Here is a 17,449-nt window from a genome sequence, read left to right on the forward strand (position 1 = left end):
CCCAAAATCTAGATGTAAAGCCCAACTTCTAGAGGTAAAGCCCATCATCTAGTCCTACAGCCCAATGTCTGCAGGTAAAGCCCAACTTACAGAGGTGAAGGCAAACATCTAGATGTAAAACCCAAAATCTAGAGGTAAAGCCCAACATCTAGAGGAAAAGCCAAATATATAGATTTAAAACCCAAAATATAGAGGTAAAGCCCAATATCTAGACCTAAAGCCCAAAATATATATGTAAAGCCCAAAGTCTAGATCTAACGCCCAAAATCTAGAGGTAAAGACCAATATCTAGAGGTAAAACCCAACATCTAGAGGTAAAGCCAGATATCTAGAGGTAAAGCCCAACATCTAGAGGAAAAGCAAAATATATAGATTTCAAACCCAAATTCTAGAGTTCAATCCCAACATCTAGAGGTAAAGCCCAACTTCCAGAGTTAAAGTCCAAAATCTAGAGGTAAACACCAATACCTAGAGTTAGAGCCCAAAATCTAGAGATAAAGCCCAACATCTAGAGATAAAGCCAGATATATAGATTTAAAATCCACAATCTGGAGGTAAAGCCCAACATCTAGAGCTAAAGCCCCAAATCTAGGTGTAAAGCCCAATTGCTAGTTCTAAAGCCAAATACTCTAGAGGTAAAGCCCAACATGTAGAGGTAAAGACTAAGATCTAGAGGTGAATTCCAATATCTAGTGTTAAAGCCTGACACCTACAGTTAAAGCCAAACATCTAGATGTACAACCCAACTTCTAGAGGTAAAGCCGAATATCTAGAGTTAAAGCGCATCCTTTAGAGTAAAGCCCAAAATCTAGAGTTAAAGCCCAACATCTAGCGGGAAAGCCCAGAATCTAGATGTAAAGCCTAACATCTAGAGGAGAATTCCAAAATCAAGTGTTAAGGCCTGACATCTACAGTTAAATCCAACCATATAGATATAACCCCCAACTTCTAGAGGTAAGGCCCAAAATCTAGAGGTAAAGCCCAACAGCTAGAGTTAAAGCCGAACGTCTTGAGGTAAAGCCCAAAGTCTAGAGTTAAAGCCCAACTTCTAGAGGTAAAGCCCAACATCTAGACGTAAAGCCAGATATCTGATGGTAAAGCCCAACATCTAGAGGAAAAGCCAAATATATAGATTTAAAACCCAAAATCTAGAGATAAAGCCGAACATCTAAATGTAAAGCAAAACATCTAGATGTAATCCAAACATCTAGAGGTAAAGCCTAACATCTAGAGGTGAAGCACAACATATAGAGGTATAACCCAACATCAAGAGATAAAGACCAACATCTAAATGTAAAGCAAAACATCTAGATGTAAAACCCTACATCTAGAGGTAAAGTCCAATAGCTAGACCTAAAGACCAACATCTAGAGGTAAAACCCAACATCTAGTGGTAAAGCCCAACGTCTGGAGGTAAAGCCCAGATTCTAGAGAGAAGCCAAAAATCCAGATGGAAAACCCAAAATCTAGAGGTAAAGCCCAACATCTACAGGTAAATCCAGATATCTAGGGGTAAAGCCCAACATCTAGAGGAAAAGCCAAATATATAGATATAAAACCCAAAATCTAGAGGTAAAGCCCAATATCTAGACGTAAAGCCCAAAATCTAGATGAAAAGCACAACTTCTAGATCTAAAGCCCAACATCTAGAGGTAAAGACCAATAGCTAGAGGTAAAACCCAACATCTAGAGGTAAAGCCAGATATCTAGAGGTAAAGCCCAACGTCTGGAGGTAAAGCCCATCATCTAGTCCTACAGCCCAATGTCTGCAGGTAAAGCCCAACTTACAGAGGTGAAGGCAAACATCTAGATGTAAAACCCCAAATCTAGAGGTAAAGCCCAACATCTAGAGGAAAAGCCAGATATCTAGGGTTAAAGGCCAACATCTAGAGGAAAAGCCAAATATATAGATTTAAAACCCAAAATCTAGAGGTAAAGCCCAATATCTAGACCTAAAGCCAAAAATCTAGATGTAAAGCACAGCTTCTTGATCTAAAGCCCAAAATCTAGATGTAAAGCACAACTTCTAGATCTAAAGCCCAACATCTAGAGGTAAAGACCAATATCTAGAGGTAAAACCCAACATCTAGAGGTAAAGCCAGATATCTAGAGGTAAAGCCCAACATCTAGAGGAAAAGCAAAATATACAGATTTCAAACCCAAATTCTAGAGTTCAATCCCAACATCTAGAGGTAAATCCCAAAGTCTAGATGTAAAGCTCAACTTCCAGAATTTAAGTCAAAAATCTAAATGTAAATACCAATACCTAGAGGTAGAGCCCAAAATGTAGAGGTAAAGCCCAACATCTAGAGATAAAGCCAGATATATAGATCTAAACCCCAAAATCTAGAGGTGAAGCCCAATATCTAGACGTAAAGCCCAAAATCTAGATGTAAAGCCCAACTTCTAGATCTAAAGCCCAAAATATAGCTGTAACGCCCAACTTCTAAATCTAAAGCCCAACATCTAGAGGTAAGGCCCAATATTTAGTGTTTAAGCGCATCATTTAGAGGTAAAGCCCAAAATCTAGATGTAAAGCCCAACTTCTAGAGGTAAAGCCCATCATCTAGTCCTACAGCCCAATGTCTGCAGGTAAAGTCCAACTTACAGAGGTGAAGGCAAACATCTAAATGTAAAACCCAAAATCCAGAGGTAAAGCCCAACATCTAGAGGAAAAGCCAAATATATAGATTTAAAACCCAGAATCTAGAGGTAAAGCCCAATATCTAGACGTAAAGCCCAAAATCTAGATGTAAAGACCAACTTCTAGATCTAAAGCCCAAAATCTAGATCTAAAGCCCAAATTCTAGATCTAACACCCAAATTCTCGAGGTAAAGACCAATATCTAGAGGTAAAACCCAACATCTAGAGGTAAAGCCAGATATCTAGAGGTAAAGCCCAACATCTAGAGGAAAAGCAAAATATATAGATTTCAAACCCAAATTCTAGAGTTCAATCCCAACATCTAGAGGTAAAGCCCAACTTCCAGAGTTAAAGTCCAAAATCTAGAGGTAAACACCAATACCTAGAGTTAGATCCCAAAATCTAGAGATAAAGGGCAACATCTAGAGATAAAGCCAGATATATAGATTTAAAATCCACAATCTGGAGGTAAAGCCCAACATCTAGAGCTAAAGCCCCAAATCTAGATGTAAAGCCCAATTGCTAGATCTAAAGCCAAATACTCTAGAGGTAAAGCCCAACATGTAGAGGTAAAGACTAAGATCTAGAGGTGAATTCCAATATCTAGTGTTGAAGCCTGACACCTACAGTTAAAGCCAAACATCTAGATGTACAACCCAACTTCTAGAGGTAAAGCCGAATATCTAGAGTTAAAGCGCATCCTTTAGAGTAAAGCCCAAAATCTAGAGTTAAAGCCCAACATCTAGAGGGAAAGCCCAGAATCTAGATGTAAAGCCTAACATCTAGAGGTGAATTCCAAAATCAAGTGTTAAGGCCTGACATCTACAGTTAAATCCAACCATATAGATATAACCCCCAACTTCTAGAGGTAAGGCCCAAAATCTAGAGGTAAAGCCCAACAGCTGGAGTTAAAGCCGAACGTCTTGAGGTAAAGCCCAAAGTCTAGAGTTAAAGCCCAACTTCTAGAGGTAAAGCCCAACATCTAGACGTAAAGCCAGATATCTGACGGTAAAGCCCAACATCTAGAGGAAAAGCCAAATATATAGATTTAAAACCCAAAATCTAGAGATAAAGCCGAACATCTAAATGTAAAGCAAAACATCTAGATGTAATCCAAACATCTAGAGGTAAAGCCTAACATCTAGAGGTGAAGCACAACATATAGAGGTATAACCCAACATCAAGAGATAAAGACCAACATCTAAATGTAAAGCAAAACATCTAGATGTAAAACCCTACATCTAGAGGTAAAGTCCAATATCTAGACCTAAAGACCAACATCTAGAGGTAAAACCCAACATCTAGTGGTAAAGCCCAACGTCTGGAGGTAAAGCCCAGATTCTAGAGAGAAGCCAAAAATCCAGATGGAAAACCCAAAATCTAGAGGTAAAGCCCAACATCTACAGGTAAATCCAGATATCTAGGGGTAAAGCCCAACATCTAGAGGAAAAGCCAAATATATAGATATAAAACCCAAAATCTAGAGGTAAAGCCCAATATCTAGACGTAAAGCCCAAAATCTCGATGAAAAGCACAACTTCTAGATCTAAAGCCCAACATCTAGAGGTAAAGACCAATAGCTAGAGGTAAAACCCAACATCTAGAGGTAAAGCCAGATATCTAGAGGTAAAGCCCAACGTCTGGAGGTAAAGCCCATCATCTAGTCCTACAGCCCAATGTCTGCAGGTAAAGCCCAACTTACAGAGGTGAAGGCAAACATCTAGATGTAAAACCCCAAATCTAGAGGTAAAGCCCAACATCTAGAGGAAAAGCCAAATATATATATATTTAAAACCCAAAATCTAGAGGTAAAGCCCAACATCTAGAGGTAAAGCCAGATATCTAGGGGTAAAGGCCAACATCTAGAGGAAAAGCCAAATATATAGATTTAAAACCCAAAATCTAGAGGTAAAACCCAAAATCTAGAGGTAAAGCCCAATATCAAGACGTAAAGGCCAAAATCTAGATGAAAAGCCCAGCTTCTTGATCTAAAGCCCAAAATCTAGATGTAAAGCACAACTTCTAGATCTAAAGCCCAACATCTAGATCTAAAGACCAATATCTAGAGGTAAAACCCAACATCTAGAGGTAAAGCCAAATATATAGATTTCAGACCCAAATTCTAGAGTTAAATCCCAACATCTAGAGGTAAATCCCAAAGTCTAGATGTAAAGCTCAACTTCCAGATTTAAAGTCAAAAATCTAAATGTAAATACCAATACCTAGAGGTAGAGCCCAAAATGTAGAGGTAAAGCCCAACATCTAGAGATAAAGCCAGATATATAGATCTAAACCCCAAAATCTAGAGGTGAAGCCCAATATCTAGACGTAAAGCCCAAAATCTAGATGTAAAGCCCAAATTCTAGATCTAAAGCCCAAAATATAGATGTAAAGCCCAACTTCTAAATCTAAAGCCCAACATCTAGAGGTAAGGCCCAATATTTAGAGTTTAAGCTCATCATTTAGAGGTAAAGCCCAAAATCTAGAGTTAAAGCCCAACTTCTAGAGGTAAAGCCCATCATCTAGTCCTACAGCCCAATGTCTGCAGATAAAGCCCAACTTACAGAGGTGAAGGCAAACATCTAGATGTAAAACCCAAAATCTAGAGGTAAAGACCAATATCTAGACGTAAAGCCCAAAATCTAGATGTAAAGACAGATATCTACTTGTAAAGCCCAACATCTAGAGGGAAAGCCAAATATATAGATTTAAAACCCAAAATCTAGAGGTAAAGCCCAATATCTAGATCTAAAGCCCAACTTCCAGATCTAAAGACCAATTTCTAGATCTAAAGCCCAAATTCTAGATCTAACACCCAAATTCTCGAGGTAAAGACCAATATCTAGTGGTAAAACCCAACATCTAGAGGTAAAGCCAGATATCTAGAGGTAAAGCCCAACATCTAGAGGAAAAGCAAAATATATAGATTTCAAACCCAAATTCTAGAGTTCAATCCCAACATCTAGAGGTAAAGCCCAACTTCCAGAGTTAAAGTCCAAAATCTAGAGGTAAACACCAATACCTAGAGTTAGAGCCCAAAATCTAGAGATAAAGCCCAACATCTAGAGATAAAGCCAGATATATAGATTTAAAATCCACAATCTGGAGGTAAAGCCCAACATCTAGAGCTAAAGCCCCAAATCTAGATGTAAAGCCCAATTGCTAGATCTAAAGCCAAATACTCTAGAGGTAAAGCCCAACATGTAGAGGTAAAGACTAAGATCTAGAGGTGAATTCCAATATCTAGTGTTAAAGCCTGACACCTACAGTTAAAGCCAAACATCTAGATGTAAAACCCAACTTCTAGAGGTAAAGGCGAATATCTAGAGTTAAAGCGCATCCTTTAGAGTAAAGCCCAAAATCTAGAGTTAAAGCCCAACATCTAGAGGGAAAGCCCAGAATCTAGATGTAAAGCCTAACATCTAGAGGTGAATTCCAAAATCAAGTGTTAAGGCCTGACAACTACAGTTAAATCCAAGCATATAGATATAACCCCCAACTTCTAGAGGTAGGGCCCAACATCTAGAGGTAAAGCCCAACAGCTAGAGTTAAAGCCGAATGTCTAGAGGTAAAGCCCAAAGTCTAGAGTTAAAGCCCAACTTCTAGAGGTAAAGCCCAACATCTAGACGTAAAGCCAGATATCTGACGGTAAAGCCCAACATCTAGAGGAAAAGCCAAACATATAGATTTAAAAGCCAAAATCTAGAGATAAAGACGAACACCTAAATGTAAAGCAAAACATCTAGATGTAATCCAAACATCTAGAGGTAAAGCCTAACATCTAGAGGTGAAGCACAACATATAGAGGTATAACCCAACATCTAGAGATAAAGACCAACATCTAAATGTAAAGCAAAACATCTAGATATAAAACCCTACATCTAGAGGTAAAGTCCAATATCTAGACCTAAAGACCAACATCTAGAGGTAAAACCCAACATCTAGTGGTAAAGCCCAACGTCTGGAGGTAAAGCCCAACGTCTGGAGGTAAAGCCCAGATTCTAGAGAGAAGCCAAAAATCCAGATGGAAAACCCAAAATCTAGAGGTAAAGCCCAACATCTACAGGTAAAGCCAGATATCTAGGGGTAAAGCCCAACATCTAGAGGAAAAGCCAAATATATAGATATAAAACCCAAAATCTAGAGGTAAAGCCCAATATCTAGACGTAAAGCCCAAAATCTAGATGAAAAGCACAACTTCTAGATCTAAAGCCCAACATCTAGAGGTAAAGACCAATAGCTAGAGGTAAAACCCAACATCTAGAGGTAAAGCCAGATATCTAGAGGTAAAGCCCAACGTCTGGAGGTAAAGCCCATCATCTAGTCCTACGGCCCAATGTCTGCAGGTAAAGCCCAACTTACAGAGGTGAAGGCAAACATCTAGATGTAAAACCCAAAATCTAGAGGTAAAGCCCAACGTCTAGAGGAAAAGCCAAATATATATATATTTAAAACCCAAAATCTAGAGGTAAAGCCCAACATCTAGAGGTAAAGCCAGATATCTAGAGGTAAAGCCCAACGTCTGGAGGTAAAGCCCATCATCTAGTCCTACAGCCCAATGTCTGCAGGTAAAGCCCAACTTACAGAGGTGAAGGCAAACATCTAGATGTAAAACCCAAAATCTAGAGGTAAAGACAGATATCTACAGGTAAAGCCCAACATCTAGAGGAAAAGCCAAATATATAGATTTAAAACCCAAAATCTAGAGGTGAAGCCCAATATCTAGACATAAAGCCCAAAATCTAGATGTAAAGCCCAAATTCTAGATCTAAAGCCCAAAATATAGATGTAAAGCCCAACTTCTAAATCTAAAGCCCAACATCTAGAGGCAAGGACCAATATTTAGAGTTTAAGCTCATCATTTAGAGGTAAAGCCCAAAATCTAGATGTAAAGCCCAACTTCTAGAGGTAAAGCCCATCATCTAGTCCTACAGCCCAATGTCTGCAGGTAAAGGCCAACTTACAGAGGTGAAGGCAAACATCTAGATGTAAAACCCAAAATCTAGAGGTAAAGACCAATATCTAGACGTAAAGTCAAAATCTAGATGTAAAGACAGATATCTACAGGTAAAGCCCAACATCTAGAGGAAAAGCCAAATATATAGATTTAAAACCCAAAATCTAGAGGTAAAGCCCAATATCTAGACGTAAAGCCCAAAATCTGGATGTAAAGCCCAACTTCCAGATCTAAAGCCCAACTTCTAGATCTAAAGCCCAAATTCTAGATCTAAAACCCAAAATCTAGAGGTAAAGACCAATATCTAGTGGTAAAACCCAACATCTAGAGGTAAAGCCAGATATCTAGAGGTAAAGCCCAACATCTAGAGGAAAAGCAAAATATATAGATTTCAAACCCAAATTCTAGAGTTCAATCCCAACATCTAGAGGTAAAGCCCAACTTCCGGAGTTAAAGTCCAAAATCTAGAGGTAAACACCAATACCTAGAGTTAGAGCCCAAAATCTAGAGATAAAGGGCAACATCTAGAGATAAAGCCAGATATATAGATTTAAAATCCAAAATCTGGAGGTAAATCCCAACATCTAGAGCTAAAGCCCCAAATCTAGATGTAAAGCCCAATTGGTAGATCTAAAGCCAAATACTCTAGAGTTAAAGCCCAACATGTAGAGGTAAAGACTAAGATCTAGAGGTGAATTCCAATATCTAGTGTTAAAGGACGACACCTACAGTTAAAGCCAAACATCTAGATGTAAAACCCAACTTCTAGAGGTAAAGCCGAATATCTAGAGTTAAAGCGCATCCTTTAGAGTAAAGCCCAAAATCTAGAGTTAAAGCCCAACATCTAGAGGGAAAGCCCAGAATCTAGATGTGAAGCCTAACATCTAGAGGTGAATTCCAAAATCAAGTGTTAAGGCCTGACAACTACAGTTAAATCCAAGCATATAGATATAACCCCCAACCTCTAGAGGTAGGGCCCAACATCTAGAGGTAAAGCCCAACAGCTAGAGTTAAAGCCGAACGTCTTGAGGTAAAGCCCAAAGTCTAGAGTTAAAGCCCAACTTCTAGAGGTAAAGCCCAACATCTAGACGTAAAACCAGATATCTGACGGTAAAGCCCAACATCTAGAGGAAAAGCCAAACATATAGATTTAAAACCCAAAATCTAGAGATAAAGACGAACACCTAAATGTAAAGCAAAACATCTAGATGTAATCCAAACATCTAGAGGTAAAGCCTAACATCTAGAGGTGAAGCACAACATATAGAGGTATAACCCAACATCTAGAGATAAAGACCAACATCTAAATGTAAAGCAAAACATCTAGATGTAAAACCCTACATCTAGAGGTAAAGTCCAATATCTAGACCTAAAGACCAACATCTAGAGGTAAATCTCAACATCTAGTGGTAAAGCCCAACGTCTGGAGGTAAAGCCCAGATTCTAGAGAGAAGCCAAAAATCCAGATGGAAAACCCAAAATCTAGAGGTAAAGCCCAACATCTACAGGTAAATCCAGATATCTAGGGGTAAAGCCCAACATCTAGAGGAAAAGCCAAATATATAGATATAAAACCCAAAATCTAGAGGTAAAGCCCAATATCTAGAGGTAAAGCCCAAAATCTAGATGAAAAGCACAACTTCTAGATCTAAAGATCAACATCTAGAGGTAAAGATCAATAGCTAGAGGTAAAACCCAACATCTAGAGATAAAGCCAGATATCTAGAGGTAAAGCCCAACATCTGGAGGTAAAGCCCATCATCTAGTCCTACAGCCCAATGTCTGCAGGTAAAGCCCAACTTACAGAGGTGAAGGCAAACATCTAGATATAAAACCCCAAATCTAGAGTTAAAGCCCAACGTCTAGAGGAAAAGCCAAATATATATATATTTAAAACCCAAAATCTAGAGGTAAAGCCAATATCTAGCGGTAAAGGCCAACATCTAGAGGAAAAGCCAAATATATAGATTTAAAACCAAAAATCTAGAGGTAAAGCCCAATATCAAGACGTAAAGGCCAAAATCTAGATGTAAAGCCCAACTTCTTGATCTAAAGCCCAAAATCTAGATGTAAAGCCCAAATTCTAGATCTAACGCCCAAAATCTAGAGATAAAGACCAATATCTAGAGGTAAAACCCAACATCTAGAGGTAAAGCCAGATATCTAGAGGTAAAGCCCAACATCTAGAGGAAAAGCAAAATATATAGATTTCAAACCCAAATTCTAGAGTTCAATACCAACATCTAGATTTAAAACCCAAAGTCTAGATGTAAAGCTCAACTTCCAGATTTAAAGTCAAAAATCTAAAGGTAAATACCAATACCTAGAGGTAGAGCCCAAAATGTAGAGGTAAAGACCAACATCTAGAGATAAAGCCAGATATATAGATCTAAACCCCAAAATCTAGAGGTAAAGCCCAATATCTAGACGTAAAGCCCAAAAGCTAGATGTAAAGCCCAACTTCTAGATCTAAAGCCCAAAATATAGATGTAAAGCCCAACTTCTAAATCTAAAGCCCAACATCTAGAGGTAAAGCCCAATATTTAGAGTTTAAGCCCATCATTTAGAGGTAAAGCCAGATATCTAGAGGTAAAGCACAACTTCTAGAGGTAAAGCCCATGATCTAGTCCTACAGCCCAATGTCTGCAGGTAAAGCCAAACTTCCAGAGGTGAAGGCAAACATCTAGATTTAAAACCCAAAATCTAGAGGTAAAGACCAACATCTAGAGAAAAGCCAATTATATAGATTTAAAACCCAAAATCTAGAGGTAAAGCCCAATATCTAGACGTAAAGCCCAAAATCTAGATGTAAAGCCCAACTTCTAGATCTAAAGCCCAAAATATAGATGTAAAGCCCAACTTCTAAATCTAAAGCCCAACATCTAGAGGTAAAGCCCAATATTTAGAGTTTAAGCGCATCATTTAGAGGTAAAGCCCAAAATCTAGATTAAAAGCCCAACTTCTAGAGGTAAAGGCCATCATCTAGTCCTACAGCCCAATGTCTGCAGGTAAAGCCCAACTTACATAGGTGAAGGCAAACATCTATATGTAAAACCCAAAATCTAGAGGTAAAGCCTAACATCTAGAGGAAAAGCCAAATATATAGATTTAAAACCCAAAATCTAGAGGTAAAGCCCAATATCAAGACGTAAATGCCGAAATCTAGATGTAAAGCCCAATTTCTAGTTCTAAAGCCCAAAATCTAGATGTAAAGCCCAAATTCTAGATCTAACACCCAAAATCTAGAGGTAAAGACCAATATCTAGAGGTAAAACCCAACAGCTAGAGGTAAAGCCAGATATCTAGAGGTAAAGCCCAACATCTAGAGGAAAAGCAAAATATATAGATTTCAAACCCAAATTCTAGAGTTAAATCCCAACATCTAGAGGTAAAGCCCAACTTCCAGAGTTAAAGTCCAAAATCTAGAGGTAAACACCAATACAAAGAGTTAGAGCCCAAAATCTAGAGATAAAGCCCAATATCTAGAGGTAAAGCCCAACATCTAGAGGTAAAGCCAGATATCTAAGGGTAAAGCCCAACATCTAGAGGAAAAGCCAAATGTATAGATTTAAAACCCAAAATCTAGAGGTAAAGCCCAATATCTAGACGTAAAGGCCAAAATCTAGATGTAAAGCCCAACTTCTTGATCTAAAGCCCAAAATCTAGAGATAAAGACCAATATCTAGAGGTAAAACCCAACATCGAGAGGTAAAGCCAGATATCTAAAGGTAAAGCCCAACATCTAGAGGAAAAGCAAAATATATAGATTTCAAACCCAAATTCTAGAGTTCAATCCCAACATCTAGAGCTAAAGCCCAAAGTCTAGATGTAAAGCTCAACTTCTAGATTTAAAGTCCAAAATCTAAATGTAAATACCAATACCTAGAGGTAGAGCCCAAAATCTAGAGATAAAGCCCAACATCTAGAGATAAAGCCAGATATATAGATCTAAAATCCAAAATCTAGAGGTGAAGCCCAATATCTAGACGTAAAGCCCAAAATCTAGATGTAAAGCCCAACTTCTAAATCTAAAGCCCAACATCTAGAGGTAAAGCCCAATATTTAGAGGTAAAACCCAACATCTGGAGTTAAAGCCAGATATCTAGAGGTAAAGCCCAACATCTAGAGGAAAAGCCAAATATATAGATTTCAAACCCAAATTCTACAGTTAAATGCCAACATCTAGAGGTAAAGACCAATAGCTAGAGGTAAAACCCAACATCTAGAGGTAAAGCCAGATATCTAGAGGTAAAGCCCAACATCTAGAGGAAAAGCCAAATATATAGATTTCAAACCCACATTCTAGAGTTAAATCCCAACATCTAGAGGTAAAGACCAATAGCTAGAGATAAAACCCAACATCTAGAGGTAAAGCCAGATATCTAGAGGTAAAGCCCAACGTCTGGAGGTAAAGCCCATCATCTAGTCCTACAGCCCAATGTCTGCAGGTAAAGCCCAACGTCTGGAGGTAAAGCCCATCATCTAGTCCTACAGCCCAATGTCTGCAGGTAAAGCCCAACTTACAGAGGTGAAGGCAAACATCTAGATGTAAACCCCAAAATCTAGAGGTAAAGCCCAATATCTAGACGTAAAGCCCAAAGTCTAGATGTAAAGCCCAACTTCTAGATCTAAAGCCCAAAATCTAGATGTAAAGCCCGACTTCTAAATCTAAAGCCCAACATCTAGAGGTAAAGCCCAATATTTAGAGTTTAAGCACATCATTTATAGGTAAAGCCCAAAATCTATATGTAAAGCCCAACTTCTAGAGGTAAAGCCCATCACCTAGTCCTACAGCCCAATGTCTGCAGGTAAAGCCCAACTTACAGAGGTGAAGGCAAACATCTAGATGTAAAACCCAAAATCTAGAGGTAAAGCCCAACATCTAGAGGAAAAGCCAAATATATAGATTTAAAACCCAAAATCTAGAGGTAAAGCCCAATATCTAGACCTAAAGCCCAAAATCTAGATGTAAAGCCCAAATTCTAGATCTAACACCCAAAATCTAGAGGTAAAGACCAATATCTAGTGGTAAAACCCAACATCTAGAGGTAAAGCCAGATATCTAGAGGTAAAGCCCAACATCTAGAGGAAAAGCAAAATATATAGATTTCAAACCCAAATTCTAGAGTTCAATCCCAACATCTAGAGGTAAAGCCCAACTTCCAGAGTTAAAGTCCAAAATCTAGAGGTAAACACCAATACCTAGAGTTAGAGCCCAAAATCTAGAGATAAAGCCCAACATCTAGGGATAAAGCCAGATATATAGATTTAAAATCCACAATCTGGAGGTAAAGCCCAACATCTAGAGCTAAAGCCCCAAATCTAGATGTAAAGCCCAATTGCTAGATCTAAAGCCAAATACTCTAGAGGTAAAGCCCAACATGTAGAGGTAAAGACTAAGATCTAGAGGTGAATTCCAATATCTAGTGTTAAAGGACGACACCTACAGTTAAAGCCAAACATCTAGATGTAAAACCCAACTTCTAGAGGTAAAGCCGAATATCTAGAGTTAAAGCGCATCCTTTAGAGTAAAGCCCAAAATCTAGAGTTAAAGCCCAACATCTAGAGGGAAAGCCCAGAATCTAGATGTAAAGCCTAACATCTAGAGGTGAATTCCAAAATCAAGTGTTAAGGCCTGACAACTACAGTTAAATCCAAGCATATAGATATAACCCCCAACCTCTAGAGGTAGGGCCCAACATCTAGAGGTAAAGCCCAACAGCTAGAGTTAAAGCCGAACGTCTTGAGGTAAAGCCCAAAGTCTAGAGTTAAAGCCCAACTTCTAGAGGTAAAGCCCAACATCTAGACGTAAAACCAGATATCTGACGGTAAAGCCCAACATCTAGAGGAAAAGCCAAACATATAGATTTAAAACCCAAAATCTAGAGATAAAGACGAACACCTAAATGTAAAGCAAAACATCTAGATGTAATCCAAACATCTAGAGGTAAAGCCTAACATCTAGAGGTGAAGCACAACATCTAGATGTAAAACCCAACATCTAGAGATAAAGACCAACATCTAAATGTAAAGCAAAACATCTAGATGTAAAACCCTACATCTAGAGGTAAAGTCCAATATCTAGACCTAAAGACCAACATCTAGAGGTAAAACCCAACATCTAGTGGTAAAGCCCAACGTCTGGAGGTAAAGCCCAGATTCTAGAGAGAAGCCAAAAATCCAGATGGAAAACCCAAAATCTAGAGGTAAAGCCCAACATCTACAGGTAAATCCAGATATCTAGGGGTAAAGCCCAACATCTAGAGGAAAAGCCAAATATATAGATATAAAACCCAAAATCTAGAGGTAAAGCCCAATATCTAGACGTAAAGCCCAAAATCTAGATGAAAAGCACAACTTCTAGATCTAAAGATCAACATCTAGAGGTAAAGATCAATAGCTAGAGGTAAAACCCAACATCTAGAGATAAAGCCAGATATCTAGAGGTAAAGCCCAACATCTGGAGGTAAAGCCCATCATCTAGTCCTACAGCCCAATGTCTGCAGGTAAAGCCCAACTTACAGAGGTGAAGGCAAACATCTAGATATAAAACCCCAAATCTAGAGGTAAAGCCCAACGTCTAGAGGAAAAGCCAAATATATATATATATAAAACCCAAAATCTAGAGGTAAAGCCAGATATCTAGCGGTAAAGGCCAACATCTACAGGAAAAGCCAAATATATAGATTTAAAACCAAAAATCTAGAGGTAAAGCCCAATATCAAGACGTAAAGGCCAAAATCTAGATGTAAAGCCCAACTTCTTGATCTAAAGCCCAAAATCTAGATGTAAAGCCCAAATTCTAGATCTAACACCCAAAATCTAGAGATAAAGACCAATATCTAGAGGTAAAACCCAACATCTAGAGGTAAAGCCAGATATCTAGAGGTAAAGCCCAACATCTAGAGGAAAAGCAAAATATATAGATTTCAAACCCAAATTCTAGAGTTCAATACCAACATCTAGATTTAAAACCCAAAGTCTAGATGTAAAGCTCAACTTCCAGATTTAAAGTCAAAAATCTAAAGGTAAATACCAATACCTAGAGGTAGAGCCCAAAATGTAGAGGTAAAGCCCAACATCTAGAGATAAAGCCAGATATATAGATCTAAACCCCAAAATCTAGAGGTAAAGCCCAATATCTAGACGTAAAGCCCAAAAGCTAGATGTAAAGCCCAACTTCTAGATCTAAAGCCCAAAATATAGATGTAAAGCCCAACTTCTAAATCTAAAGCCCAACATCTAGAGGTAAAGCCCAATATTTAGAGTTTAAGCCCATCATTTAGAGGTAAAGCCAGATATCTAGAGGTAAAGCACAACTTCTAGAGGTAAAGCCCATCATCTAGTCCTACAGCCCAATGTCTGCAGGTAAAGCCCAACTTCCAGAGGTGAAGGCAAACATCTAGATTTAAAACCCAAAATCTAGAGGTAAAGACCAACATCTGGAGAAAAGCCAATTATATAGATTTAAAACCCAAAATCTAGAGGTAAAGCCCAATATCTAGACGTAAAGCCCAAAATCTAGATGTAAAGCCCAGCTTCTAGATCTAAAGCCCAAAATATAGATGTAAAGCCCAACTTCTAAATCTAAAGCCCAACATCTAGAGGTAAAGCCCAATATTTAGAGTTTAAGCGCATCATTTAGAGGTAAAGCCCAAAATCTAGATTAAAAGCCCAACTTCTAGAGGTAAAGGCCATCATCTAGTCCTACAGCCCAATGTCTGCAGGTAAAGCCCAACTTACAGAGGTGAAGGCAAACATCTAGATGTAAAACCCAAAATCTAGAGGTAAAGCCTAACATCTAGAGGAAAAGCCAAATATATAGATTTAAAACCCAAAATCTAGAGGTAAAGCCCAATATCTAGACCTAAAGCCCAAAATCTAGATGTAAAGCCCAACTTCTAGATCTAAAGCCCAAAATCTAGATGTAAAGCCCAAATTCTAGATCTAACACCCAAAATCTAGAGGTAAAGACCAATATCTAGAGGTAAAACCCAACAGCTAGAGGTAAAGCCAGATATCTAGAGGTAAAGCCCAACATCTAGAGGAAAAGCAAAATATATAGATTTCAAACCCAAATTCTAGAGTTAAATCCCAACATCTAGAGGTAAAGGCCAAAATCTAGATGTAAAGCCCAACTTCTTGATCTAAAGCCCAAAATCTAGAGATAAAGACCAATACAAAGAGTTAGAGCCCAAAATCTAGAGATAAAGCCCAATATCTAGAGGTAAAGCCCAACATCTAGAGGTAAAGCCAGATATCTAAGGGTAAAGCCCAACATCTAGAGGAAAAGCCAAATATATAGATTTAAAACCCAAAATCTAGAGGTAAAGCCCAATATCTAGACGTAAAGGCCAAAATCTAGATGTAAAGCCCAACTTCTTGATCTAAAGCCCAAAATCTAGAGATAAAGACCAATATCTAGAGGTAAAACCCAACATCGAGAGGTAAAGCCAGATATCTAGAGGAAAAGCCCAACATCTAGCGGAAAAGCAAAATATATAGATTTCAAACCCAAATTCTAGAGTTAAATCCCAACATCTAGAGGTAAAGGCCAAAGTCTAGATGTAAAGCTCAACTTCTAGATTTAAAGTCAAAAATCTAAATGTAAATACCAATACCTAGAGGTAGAGCCCAAAATCTAGAGATAAAGCCCAACATCTAGAGATAAAGCCAGATATATAGATCTAAAATCCAAAATCTAGAGGTGAAGCCCAATATCTAGACGTAAAGCCCAAAATCTAGATATAAAGCCCAACTTCTAAATCTAAAGCCCAACATCTAGAGGTAAAGCCCAATATTTAGAGGTAAAACCCAACATCTAGAGTTAAAGCCAGATATCTAGAGGTAAAGCCCAACATCTAGAGGAGAAGCCAAATATATAGATTTCAAACCCAAATTCTAGAGTTAAATGCCAACATCTAGAGGTAAAGACCAATAGCTAGAGGTAAAACCCAACATCTAGAGGTAAAGCCAGATATCTAGAGGTAAAGCCCAACATCTAGAGGAAAAGCCAAATATATAGATTTCAAACCAACATTCTAGAGTTAAATCCCAACATCTAGAGGTAAAGACCAATAGCTAGAGATAAAACCCAACATCTAGAGGTAAAGCCAGATATCTAGAGGTAAAGCCCAACGTCTGGAGGTAAAGCCCATCATCTAGTCCTACAGCCCAATGTCTGCAGGTAAAGCCCAACTTACAGAGGTGAAGGCAAACATCTAGATGTAAACCCCAAAATCTAGAGGTAAAGCCCAATATCTAGACGTAAAGCCCAAAGTCTAGATGTAAAGCCCAACTTCTAGATCTAAAGCCCAAAATCTAGATGTAAAGCCCGACTTCTAAATCTAAAGCCCAACATCTAGAGGTAAAGCCCAATATTTAGAGTTTAAGCACATCATTTATAGGTAAAGCCCAAAATCTAGATGTAAAGCCCAACTTCTAGAGGTAAAGCCCATCATCTAGTCCTACAGCCCAATGTCTGCAGGTAAAGCCCAACTTACAGAGGTGAAGGCAAACATCTAGATGTAAAACCCAAAATCTAGAGGTAAAGCCCAACATCTAGAGGAAAAGCCAAATATATAGATTTAAAACCCAAAATCTAGAGGTAAAGCCCAACTTCTTGATCTAAAGCCCAAAATCTAGATGTAAAGCCCAAATTCTAGATCTAACACCCAAAATCTCGAGGTAAAGACCAATATCTAGACGTAAAACCCAACAGCTAGAGGTAAAGCCAGATATCTAGAGGTAAAGCCCAACATCTAGAGGAAAAGCAAAATATATAGATTTCAAACCCAAATTCTAGAGTTCAATCCCAACATCTAGAGGTAAAGCCCAACTTCCAGAGT

Source organism: Leptosomus discolor, unplaced genomic scaffold (assembly GCF_034619465.1).
Source record: "Leptosomus discolor isolate bLepDis1 unplaced genomic scaffold, bLepDis1.hap2 HAP2_SCAFFOLD_30, whole genome shotgun sequence".
Lineage (NCBI taxonomy): Eukaryota > Metazoa > Chordata > Aves > Leptosomiformes > Leptosomidae > Leptosomus > Leptosomus discolor.